The sequence below is a fragment of the Tachyglossus aculeatus genome, chromosome 1 (assembly GCF_015852505.1).
Source record: "Tachyglossus aculeatus isolate mTacAcu1 chromosome 1, mTacAcu1.pri, whole genome shotgun sequence".
In the NCBI taxonomy this organism is placed as follows: Eukaryota; Metazoa; Chordata; class Mammalia; order Monotremata; family Tachyglossidae; genus Tachyglossus; species Tachyglossus aculeatus.
Genome location: NC_052066.1, coordinates 76747615 through 76758891, shown reverse-complemented (window position 1 = coordinate 76758891; position 11277 = coordinate 76747615). Strand labels below are relative to the sequence as shown.

At 43.5% G+C, this 11277-nt stretch overlaps 1 non-coding gene across 1 annotated transcript; it reads left to right on the top strand.

Moving 5' to 3' along the window:
- Window positions 1-7908: 7908 nt before the first annotated feature.
- On the top strand, window positions 7909-8046 carry LOC119938062. The gene has a single exon (XR_005454336.1). It is a non-coding gene; the product is annotated as a small nucleolar RNA SNORA7 (small nucleolar RNA).
- Window positions 8047-11277: the final 3231 nt, after the last annotated feature.

Below are 11277 nucleotides of genomic sequence, written 5' to 3'. Positions count from 1 at the left end.
GGACTCAGGCTTTTGTGTAGCAAATCCAACTATTCTCTCACCTATTGAAGAGATTACTGCGCCTCTCTTAGGTTTAGGAGATATAGGAGACCACTAAAGAGCCAAAATCAGTTTATCAGAAAAAAATATATATTACTCCTTGCTCAGAAGTGGATTGCAAAATATAAAAACAAAGAGAAAGCATCAGGTTACCTGGGCAGAGAAATGTTCAGTAAAGGCTAGCTTATCTTTTAATGGGTAAAACAAACAAAGTCATGTTTCAGAGGAAGGGGAAGCAAATGATCTTTCAGGCTCTCAGAATCACTAATGGCAATTAGGGGAAGCAAAACTTGGCTTCCCTCCAATAGGAGCTCACTTACAAATCCTCACTGTCAACAGAATTATATTCGATGTCAAGGAAGATCTTTACAGGCATAAATGGGTGGCTTTGATCAACCTGAAGAAAATTTCTTAGTGAAGATGGGATAATCTCATATAGATCCCAGGAAAGCAGCAAGACCTCATGTTCTTACAGGGCCATACTGACCACCGAAGAATTCTCTGGAAGGAAACTCTTCCAAGATGTTTTGGTAGAAAAGGTGAAATGGGATAACTTATGTGGGCAAGGTTTTGCCTTCTCAGTAATAAATATGTCCACAGGTTCAGGAGTGCCCACTTCCCACCTCCTGTTACCATTGATTGGTTATCTCACAGAATCCAACATTAAACTCAAACACACAAACATGTGTGGATATTTCTGTTTTGTCCCAGGAAGGCTGAGTTTCAAGCCTTCACCCTCACAGTGACAAAATATAAATGGAATACAAGCTAGTTGTGGGCAGAGACCGACTCTATGTGTTTTTTTTGTAGTCTCCAAAGAGCTTACTTAGTACAGTGCTTTGTAAATAGTAAACACTCAACAAATATGACTGAATGAATGCATTATTTCCCTAATATGATCTGTAGGACAGAACAGCATATAGAATTCAACCCACTGCCCCTAAACAATGCCAAATGCAAACCCAATTCTTTTCTTTTAGAAATAAAATCAAATTTCCTTCTTGACACAACCATATTTTGCAACTGCTCCTCAATGCTCAAATATGATCTTGTTTCTTACAAAGTAACCAACAGCCCTGTCCTTGGGCAGAATAATAATTCCTGTGTTTACTGGCCTTGAGTTTTATTCATTTTATGTATTTGCTATTTTTTCCAACACTCATTTAAAAATGGTTTTACTACATACACCAATCTTGAGGGGAGGCATAAGTAACAGCACCTTGTGGCGTTTCAAAGCATTTTTATGGCTTCTATCACCATAGAATCTAGGTCTGGGATACCAAGAGTTTATGATGTTGATTTGTGTATTTGTTCTTAATCTACAAAGAGTTTGTTACACTTCAAATCTGTTGGGGCATTTTTATGTGGAGACAGTCAATCGGCTGCAAGGAAACAACATTACAACTGACTATTCCCTTCAATCTTGAGAAAATCATAATTCTTATGAATTGGGTGAATTTGTCCTATATTTGTGGCCTTTGCTCATTAAACAGGTCTTTCCATTTTATAGAATTCCTTGCAGAAAGATTTCCAAGTGAGCCAACTGTAAGGAAATCAGGTATGAAAAGAATCAAACAATACCCACTTTAACCTCTTGTCCTCCAAAATGAAAATGCATTACTTTTGAAAAGAATACTTGCTCTTACATTTCAGGGGTGGGAGGTAAGTGCCCCCTCTTATGTTTGCCCATGTTGATGTGACTTTTCCTTTAAGTTATTGTATCCTCTGGACAGCCCCTGTCATTTTGTTTCTGAATTAATTTTCATATGGTGTCCTGCTTCATACCTCTATGCATGTGAATGTTTAATTATTATTAAACACGATGGCCCATCTTTCTAGAAGCCATTTTCACCTTGTGATCTATTCATAAAAAGGCATTTGGGGAAAGAGGAGACCATTCGTAAAAATTGATATGCAACATCTCGAAAAGATATATCTGATAGTTGGGTAAGGGAGTGCTGAATACAAAAATAAAATAAAAAAAAGATTTCTGAAAAGTTGATCCCACATTTACCATTGTTGAAGGTTGTTTACCTGTAGGTAAATTGTCAGTCTACCAATAGACGCTGGGGAGAATAGTTCAGTTGGGCAAAGTTAGTTGTGGGCAGGGAATGTATCTGTCCACTGTTAATACTGTACTCTCCCAAGTGCTTAGTACAGTGCTCTGCACGAAGTGCTCAATAAATATAATTAAATGAATTCAGATATGCTCTTGGGAAAGCATGAGGTCATCATGGGGCCCTGGGATTGCACTAGAGTGGAGTTGAATATTTACTTTAACCTTTGAACTGCTCATCTCTTCCTGGGGTACAGTGAATCTCCCTCATCCTCACCAGCGTATTTATTGATTTCACAGCACTATACAACACCACTGGGAGAACATGCTGAAGAAGTATAGAACACAATCCTTGAAATCCTTGCAGCTAAGCAGCCCAAATTCACAAGCATAAAAGAGAAAGAGCAGAAGAGTAAGCACAAACACAAATGGATACATAAATCAGTAGTAAGCCAACAAAAATAGTGGTATGTTAAGGCAATAGTAAACCTTTGGACATTTTTGATGAAGGAGAGGATGGACTTCACTTAGAATTTACAAAGACAAGGGATGAACTGGACAGAGAAGCAGTGTGGCTCAGTGGAAAGAGCCCGGGCTTTGGAGTCAGAGGTCATGGGTTCGAATCCCAGCTCTGCCACATGTCTGTGTGACCTTGGGCAAGTCACTTAACTTCTCTGAGCCTCAGTTACCTCATCTGTAAAATGGGGATTAAGACTCTGAGCCCCACGTGGGACAACTTGATCACCTTCTATCCCCCCCAGCGCTTAGAACAGTGGTCTGATTATCTCTGCTGCCTGGATTATCTTTGTCCAGAAACGCTCTGAGCATATTACTCCCCTCCTCAAAAATCTCCAGTGGCTACCAATCAATCTGTGCATCAGGCAGAAACTCCTCACCCTGGGCTTCAAGGCTGTCCATCACCTCGCCCCCTCCTACCTTACCTCCCTTCTCTCCTTCTCCAGCCCAGCCCGCACCCTCCGCTCCTCCGCCGCTAATCTCCTCACCGTACCTCGTTCTCGCCTGTCCCGCCATCGACCCCCGGCCCACGTCATCCCCCGGGCCTGGAATGCCCTCCCTCTGCCCATCCGCCAAGCTAGCTCTCTTCCTCCCTTCGAGGCCCTACTGAGAGCTCACCTCCTCCAGGAGGCCTTCCCAGACTGAGCCCCTTCCTTCCTCTCCCCCTCATCCCCCTCTCCATCCCCCCCATCTTACCTCCTTCCCTTCCCCACAACACCTGTATATATGTATATATGTTTGTACATATTGGTTACTCTATTTATTTATTTATTTTACTTGTACATATCTATTCTATTTATTTTATTTTGTTAGTATGTTTGGTTTTGTTCTCTGTCTCCCCCTATTAGACTGTGAGCCCACTGTTGGGTAGGGACTGTCTCTATATGTTGCCAATTTGTACTTCCCAAGTGCTTAGTACAGTGCTTTGCACATAGTAAGTGCTCAATAAATATGATTGATGATGATGATGGTCTGCACATAGTAAATGCTTAATAAATGCCATCATTATTATTATTATTATTATTATTGTCAATTTCATCGTGATCATGATTGTCATCGCTGTCATCATCACTGTCATTACCACCACCAGTAACACCATTTACTGAGTGCCTAGTGGGTGCAGAACAGTAGAACAGCACTGTAATAGACTCTTGGGGAGTATAGAAATATCAATCCAGGGAGACGAGATACAAATAATATAAACACAGATAAGAATTTCATCACTAGATAAATATACAGGTACATCCAAAGGAAACAGATTTGTCTCACAGAAAGAGCATAGGCTCTCCTTCTTACCTATTGTGTAACCTTGGGCAAGTCTTAGGCTCTGAGCCTCAGTGTTCTCATCTATAAATTGGGATTAAATATCTCTTAAAACTCCCTCCTTAGACTGTGAATCCTATTTGGAATAGGGACTGTGTCTGATCAGTTTATCTTATTTATACCCAAACACTTGGTCCAGAGTAAGTGCTAAAGAAATAGTATTATCAGAATTATTATTAGAATTATTAAAATGGCCCAGTTCATTCATTCATTCATTCAATTGTATCTATTGAGCACTTACTGTGTGCAAAGCACTGTACTAAATGCTCGGGAGAGTACAACACAACAACAAATAGACACATCCCCTAGAAGGGGAGACAGACATTGATATATGCAAATAAATAAATTAAAGATACATACAAATGCGCTGTGGGGATGGGAGGGAGAATGACCGAAGGGAGCAAGTCAGGGTGACACAGAAGGAAGTGGGAGAAGAGGAGAGGAGAGCTTAGTCAGGGAAGGCTTCTTGGAGGAGATGCACCTTCGATAAGGCTTTGAAGTGGGGCAGAGCAATTAACTGTCTGATATGAGGAGGGAGGGCATTCCAGGACAGAGGTAGGATGTGGGTGAGAGATTGGCAGTGAGACAGACAAGATAATAATAATTATAATAATGATGGTATTTGTTAAATGCTTACTATTTGCCAAGCACCGTTCTAAGCACTGGGGTAGATACAAGGTAATCAGGTTGTCCCACATGGGGCTCACAGTCTTAATCCCCATTTTACAGATGAGGGAACTGAGGCCCAGGGAAGTAAAGTGACTTGCCGAAGGTAACACAGCAGATAAGCGGTGGCGCTGAGCTTAGAACTAATAATAATAATAATAATAATGGCATTTGTTAAGCGCTTACTATTTGCAAAGCACTATTCTAAGCGCTGGGGAGGTAACAAGGTGATCAGGTTGTCCCACAGGGGGCTCACAGTCTTAATTCCCATTTTACAGAGGAGGTAACTGAGGCACAGAGAAGTTAAGTGACTTGCCCAAAGTCACACAGCTGACAATTAGCGGAGCTGGGATTTGAACCCATGACCTCTGACTCCAAAGCCCGGGCTCTTTCCACTAAGCCACACATTAGAATTTGCAAATACCAACACTTCATCAGTTGATGATGATGATGGTATTTGTTAAGCGCTTACTACATGCCAAGCACTCTTCTAAGCACTGGGGTAGATACAAGGTAATCAGGTTGTCCCATGAGAGGCTATCAGTCTTTATCCCCATTTTACAGGTGAGGTAACTGAAGCACAGAGAAGTTAAGTGACTTGCCCAAAGTCACACAGCTGATGAGTGGCAGAGTCAGGATTAGAACCCATAACCTCTGACTCCAGGGCCCATATTCTTTCCACTAAGCCATGCTGCTTCTCATCAGTTGGCTACTCTCTCTGAGGTTATGCGGGCAAACCACAGCTGCCATATCCCTTTCTTGCCTTATTACAACCAGTGGGTGGATGATCTTGCCTAAGATCAGATACAGTGAGTTTGGGGGATAAGGCAAAGAGGTGGTTTGGAAGAGCAAAGGAGTCAAGATTTTCCATGCAGGCCATGAATATTCCAATATTGGGAAGTACATTCCAACTTGTACTTCCCAAGCGCTTAGTACAGTGCTCTGCACACAGTAAGCGCTCAATAAATACGATTGATGATGATGATGATGAATAGGATGGTCACAAGCAAATTATTCTCTAGATTAGTGGTCCAGGCAGGAGTAAATTCCCTGGCTTTACTCCAGTCCCGATTCCCCTCCTGACCTATTTCCCACTCAACCTCTCCTCCTGTCTCTTGCCGCTTGAGCAGAATGGAAATGTTTGGGTGATTTACCTTCCTCCCTTCTCTCTCTTCTTGTTACAGGAGTTTTGAGACCTTCTCTGAAGCCGGAGGAGGAGTTGACAGATTCAGAGGGGTAGAATAGGACCCTTCGCAAAAGAATGTGTTTCCTACTGAGCAGAACAATCCCTGCCATATGGGGAAACATGAAAAAATAATTTTGTTGAGTGAAAAGAAATCCTTCCAACCCATTAGCTAGCATTCTCTGCACTCGTCTTAACAGGAATATTCTTCTTGGTCCGGTAACTCAGTCAAGATGAAATGATTCTAAACGACTCTATAGGGATTGGCCAGTTGGCATTCATTTCTGCTGAATTCGTTGGGCAATTTGACTAGTTCCCGCCGGTGTGTTTGACATGGATTTAAAGCTTGAAAGCAGACCCACTAAGCTTTACAAATGAGGATCCTATGTTAATAGATGGGAAACCATAGATCTTTATTAGTCCCCAGTCCTGCAAGCACAATGGTCACATAATTTTATTACGACCAGTGGGTGGGTGTCTTGTATTAGATGTGCCAGAGCAAGAAAGAGAACATTTGAAATAGAAAGCTTTAAAATTCCTGCAAAGCTCCTTTCTCTCTCCACCTGCCTGTTGCCCCTGCCACCACGCATTGAACAGGTAGATTGTCTGAATACTTCGTTGCTCCTCTAAAAGAATGTGTCTCCTTCCAATCAATCAACATAGGAACATGGACATTTAGAAGAATTTTAGTAGCTACTTTCGAGGTCAAACTCCACAGATGCCATGTTTCACTGAGTTTTTGATAAGCCGATTCAATCACTAACTCAATCAACCCTTTAACAATCACATTACTCCTCTTTTTGGAAGCATTCATTTGAATGCTATTTATAATTCCTGGACTCATTCTTCTCTAACTCTGAACTTGTAATTTGGGATTTGATGTTGCTCTTAACGTAGTCTTTAGGAAGATCACCCTGGGCTGAAGGCAAGTTTCAGTTCTAGCAGTAATTTTTGGAGCATGAGCAATAACCATTTCTCAAGAAAAATTTGTCAAAGGGCATTAAAGTGTCTTGATTTCAGTCACATAGGAAGCAAATGACAGCACATTTGAATCAAAGCCACAGCAGGCCACAAAGTTACTTTCCAAGCCATAGAGGGAAGCATAGGTCCTGTCAACCACATTTCCTATTGCTTCTTTATTTTGAGAACATTTTTTATCTTTTTTTCAGTCAGACAGTTTTCTCTCTGTCCTTTTTGTTTAAACAGATTGCTTATTTGGGAACTATGCTAACTTTTGGTTGTGTGTGTTTAATACCAATGCTTAATGTTTTTTCTACAATTCGTAACAAGCATCTAAGTAATACTTTCAATTCAGAGTTGAATTCACAGTTCAATGTTTTGGCAAAAAAGTGAAGGAAAAATAGTCTCCAATATTAGTTTCATTTTACAGTCTTGTCTTCACTCCAGAATACGTACAAAACAATAGTATTTATCACAGCACAGTAACCTGAGACTTTAAGAATCATAATATATGGTTTCATTTCTTTGGTGGTTAAATAGCTATAATTTCAACTCATCCTCTCTGAGGAATATTTTCCTGCTAAAGCCGAGGAAGAAGCCCTGTGGTGAGATGTTCATCCCCTGAGCTGTGGATCATCATTTCTGTTTCATTCCATCTCAACAGTCAGTAATAAATCCAGCTGATTCCTCACCAAGTGTGGGGCTACAGAAAGGGGAGTTTTATCTAGATATCAAATTTAAAGAGAGTTATTTCTTATTATTAATAATATGCCACAAATCTTCCCAAGCTTCTCTTCCTCTTGTGCTTAGAAATTATTGTTTATGTTCACTTCTAAATGGGAAACAAAAGACATTTTATCTTCTTTCAGTATCTGCAGTCTTTTACTGGGTACAGTAGGTGTCCTAGATGTAAGGGAATGGGTGTTATTTGATTCTACATAGGCACATTGATCCATCCTCCTTAGACTCTCTAGAAAATGAATTAGTGCAGAAGGATCCACCCAGAAATACACTGGTCCTGCTTGGCCCAGTCTGGGTCACGTCAGTGTTATTGTCAGACAAGATGACAATAAATATTTATTTATATTAATGTCCATCTTCCCCTCTAGGCTGTGAGCTCACTGTGGGCAGGGAATGTGTCTGTTTATTGTTGTACTCTCCCAAGACCCTCTCAGGGTCGCACCTGGAGAGTTTCTAGTGCTCTACCAGTCTCGACTACAGGACAGAGAGTCAAGCAGAGACCTATCCATTCCATTCCTAGCTTGGGCAGTGGCTAGCAAGTGGAAGACAATCTGCTACAAGTCAAAACTCACCTGTGCTGGAGAGCAGCAGCATGGGAGAGAGTCGAGGGCAGACTCATTTACTGCGTTGACGGAGGCAATGGTAAACCACTTCCTTATTTTTACCAAGAAAACTCTATGGCTATACTACCAGAACAATTGCAGATGGAAAGTGGGACATTCTGGAAGAGATGTGTCCATGGCGTCGCTATGGGTCGGACATGATTTGACAGCATTAGACATCAACAACAACTCTCTCAAGCGCTTAGTACAGTACTCTGCACACTGTAAGCACTCAGTAGCATGATCAAATGAATGAATGAATGAAAGAGCCTCAAACCACCGATGTCCAAACTTCATGATGGGAGAACTTACAGATTTTGTTGTAGATTTTCAGGTGCATGACTGAGGTGTAACTTGCCTAAAATATGTTTGATTGGATTATGTCCATCCCTGGGTGCCCATATCTGATTGTTCTCCATTCAGTGTAAGGGGTTGTTTTATGGTAGACTCATTAGCCACGTCCTCTGAGTAATTCCTGCAGGCAGGATCTGATTGAGTGGAAAAAATCTGCCAATTTTCTGACACAGTGAAATTATAGTGGGTCACAGAGGCCGAGAGATAGAGAGAATGTTTCTGGAAAAATTAAAATTAGGATCCTTCCCTGTGAACCTCACTATGCTGTGTCCCGGCTCCTGGGGGATAGAGGTGGGCAGGGGGAGGGGGCGTGTCTGCTGCCACCCCTCTGGGCAAAAATAAAACAGAAGAAAAATTGAGGCAGCTCTGTCCTGGAGCTCTGGAGGAGATGTGTCCCGCTGGGACATTCCTCTCCACAACTCCGGAGGAACAGCGAGGCACTGGAGTGGGAACTCTGGGAGGGGTGGTATCTGGAGAGAGGAACAGAGAAGTCACTGTTGGAGAGGTAGAAGCCAGGATCACAGTAATGTCCCACCTCCCTCTTCTCTGACTCCACCCACTTGCCACTAGGCTGGAAACTAACATAGTTTAAATAATAATAATAATGATGATGGCACTTGTTAAGCACTTATTATGTGCAAAGCACTGTTGTAAGCACTGGCGGGGATGCAAGGTGATCAGGTTGTCCCACGTGGGGCTCACAATCTTAATCCCCATTTTATAGATGAGGTAACTGAGGCACAGAGAAGTTAAGAAACTTGCCCAGTCACACAGCTGACAAGTGGCAGAGCCGGGATTAGAACCCATGACCTCTGACTCCTAAGCCCATGCTCTTTTCACTGAGTCACTCTGCTTCCCAATGGATAAGGTGGCAAGGAACGGTGGCAGATTGCTATCTCATTTTTGGAGAACTTCATCATCATCATCAATCGTATTTATTGAGTGCTTACTATGTGCAGAGCACTGTACTAAGCACTTGGGAAGTACAAATTGGCAACATATAGAGACAGTCCCTACCCAACAGTGGGCTCACAGTCTAAAAGGGAGAGACAGAGAACAAAACCAAACATACTAACAAAATAAAATAAATAGGATAGATATGTACAAGTAAAATAAATAAATAGAGTAATAAATATGTACAAACATATGTACACATATACAGGTGCTGTAGGGAAGGGAAGGAGGTAAGATGGGGGGGATGGAGAGGGGGATGAGGGGGAGAGGAAGGAAGGGGCTCAGTCTGGGAAGGCCTCCTGCATGAGGTGAGCTTTCAGCAGGGCCTTGAAGACAGGAAGAGAGCTAGCTTAGCGGATGGGCAGAGGGAGGGCATTCCAGGCCCGGGGGATGACGTGGGCCGGGGGTCGATGGCGGGACAGGCGAGAGCGAGGTACGGTGAGGAGATTAGCGGCGGAGGAGCGGAGGGTGCGGGCTGGGCTGTAGAAGGAGAGAAGGGAGGTGAGGTAGGAGGGGGGCGAGGTGATGGACAGCCTTGAAGCCCAGGGTGAGGAGTTTCTGCCTGATGCGCAGATTGATTGGTAGCCACTGGAGATTTTTGAGGAGGGGAGTAACTTGCCCAGAGCGTTTCTGGACAAAGACAATCCGGGCAGCAGCATGAAGTATGGATTGAAGTGGAGAGAGACACGAGGATGGGAGATCAGAGAGAAGGCTGATGCAGTAGTCCAGACGGGATAGGATGAGAGCTTGAATGAGCAGGGTAGCAGTTGGGATGGAGAGGAAAGGGCGGATCTTGGCAATGTTGCGGAGCTGAGACCGGCAGGTTTTGGTAACGGCTTGGATGTGAGGGGTGAATGAGAGAGCGGAGTCGAGGATGACACCAAGTTTGCGGGCTTGTGAGACGGGAAGGATGGTAGTGCCGTCAACAGAGATGGGAAAGTCAGGGAGAGGACAAGGTTTGGGAGGGAAGACAAGGAGCTCAGTCTTCGACATGTTGAGCTTCAGGTGGCGGGCAGACATCCAGATGGAGATGTCCTGAAGGCAGGAGGAGATGCGAGCCTGGAGGGAGGGGGAGAGAGCAGGGGCAGAGATGGAGATCTGGGTGTCATCAGCGTTGAGATGATAGTTGGAGCCGTGGGAGCGAATGAGGTCACCAAGGGAGTGCGTGTAGATTGAGAACAGAAGGGGACCAAGCACGGAACCTTGGGGAACCCCCACAGTAAGAGGATGGGAGGGGGAGGAGGAGCCTGCAAAAGAGACTGAGAAAGAACGACCGGAGAGATAAGAGGAGAACCAGGAGAGGACGGAGTCTGTGAAGCCAAGGTCAGATAGCGTGTTGAGGAGAAGGGGGTGGTCCACAGTGTCGAAGGCAGCTGAGAGGTCGAGGAGGATTAGGACAGAGTATGAGCTGTTGGATTTGGCAAGCAGGAGGTCATTGGTGACATTTGAGAGGGCAGTTTCCGTGGAATGAAGGGGACGGAAGCCAGACTGGAGGGGGTCGAGGAGAGAGTTGTTGTTGAGAACTTCAGATAAGTTCAGATAAATAGGCTGTAGTTCAAAATGACAAAAATTATTTGTCGAACCACGTTTTTAGAAGCAGCATGGTCTAGTGGATACAGCATGGGCCTGGGAGTCAGAAGGTCAAAGATTCCAATCTCGGCCTCACTATTTCTCTGCCATGTGACCTTGGGCAAGTCACTTCACTTCTCTGTGCCTCAGTTCCCTCATCTGTAAAATGGGGATTGAGACTGTGAGCCCTACATGAGATAGAAACTGTGTCCAACCCAATTTGCTTCTGTCTACCCTAGGGCTTAGTATAGTGCCTGACACATAGTAGGCACCCAACAAATACCATTATTATTATTATTGTCTATACCTACTTC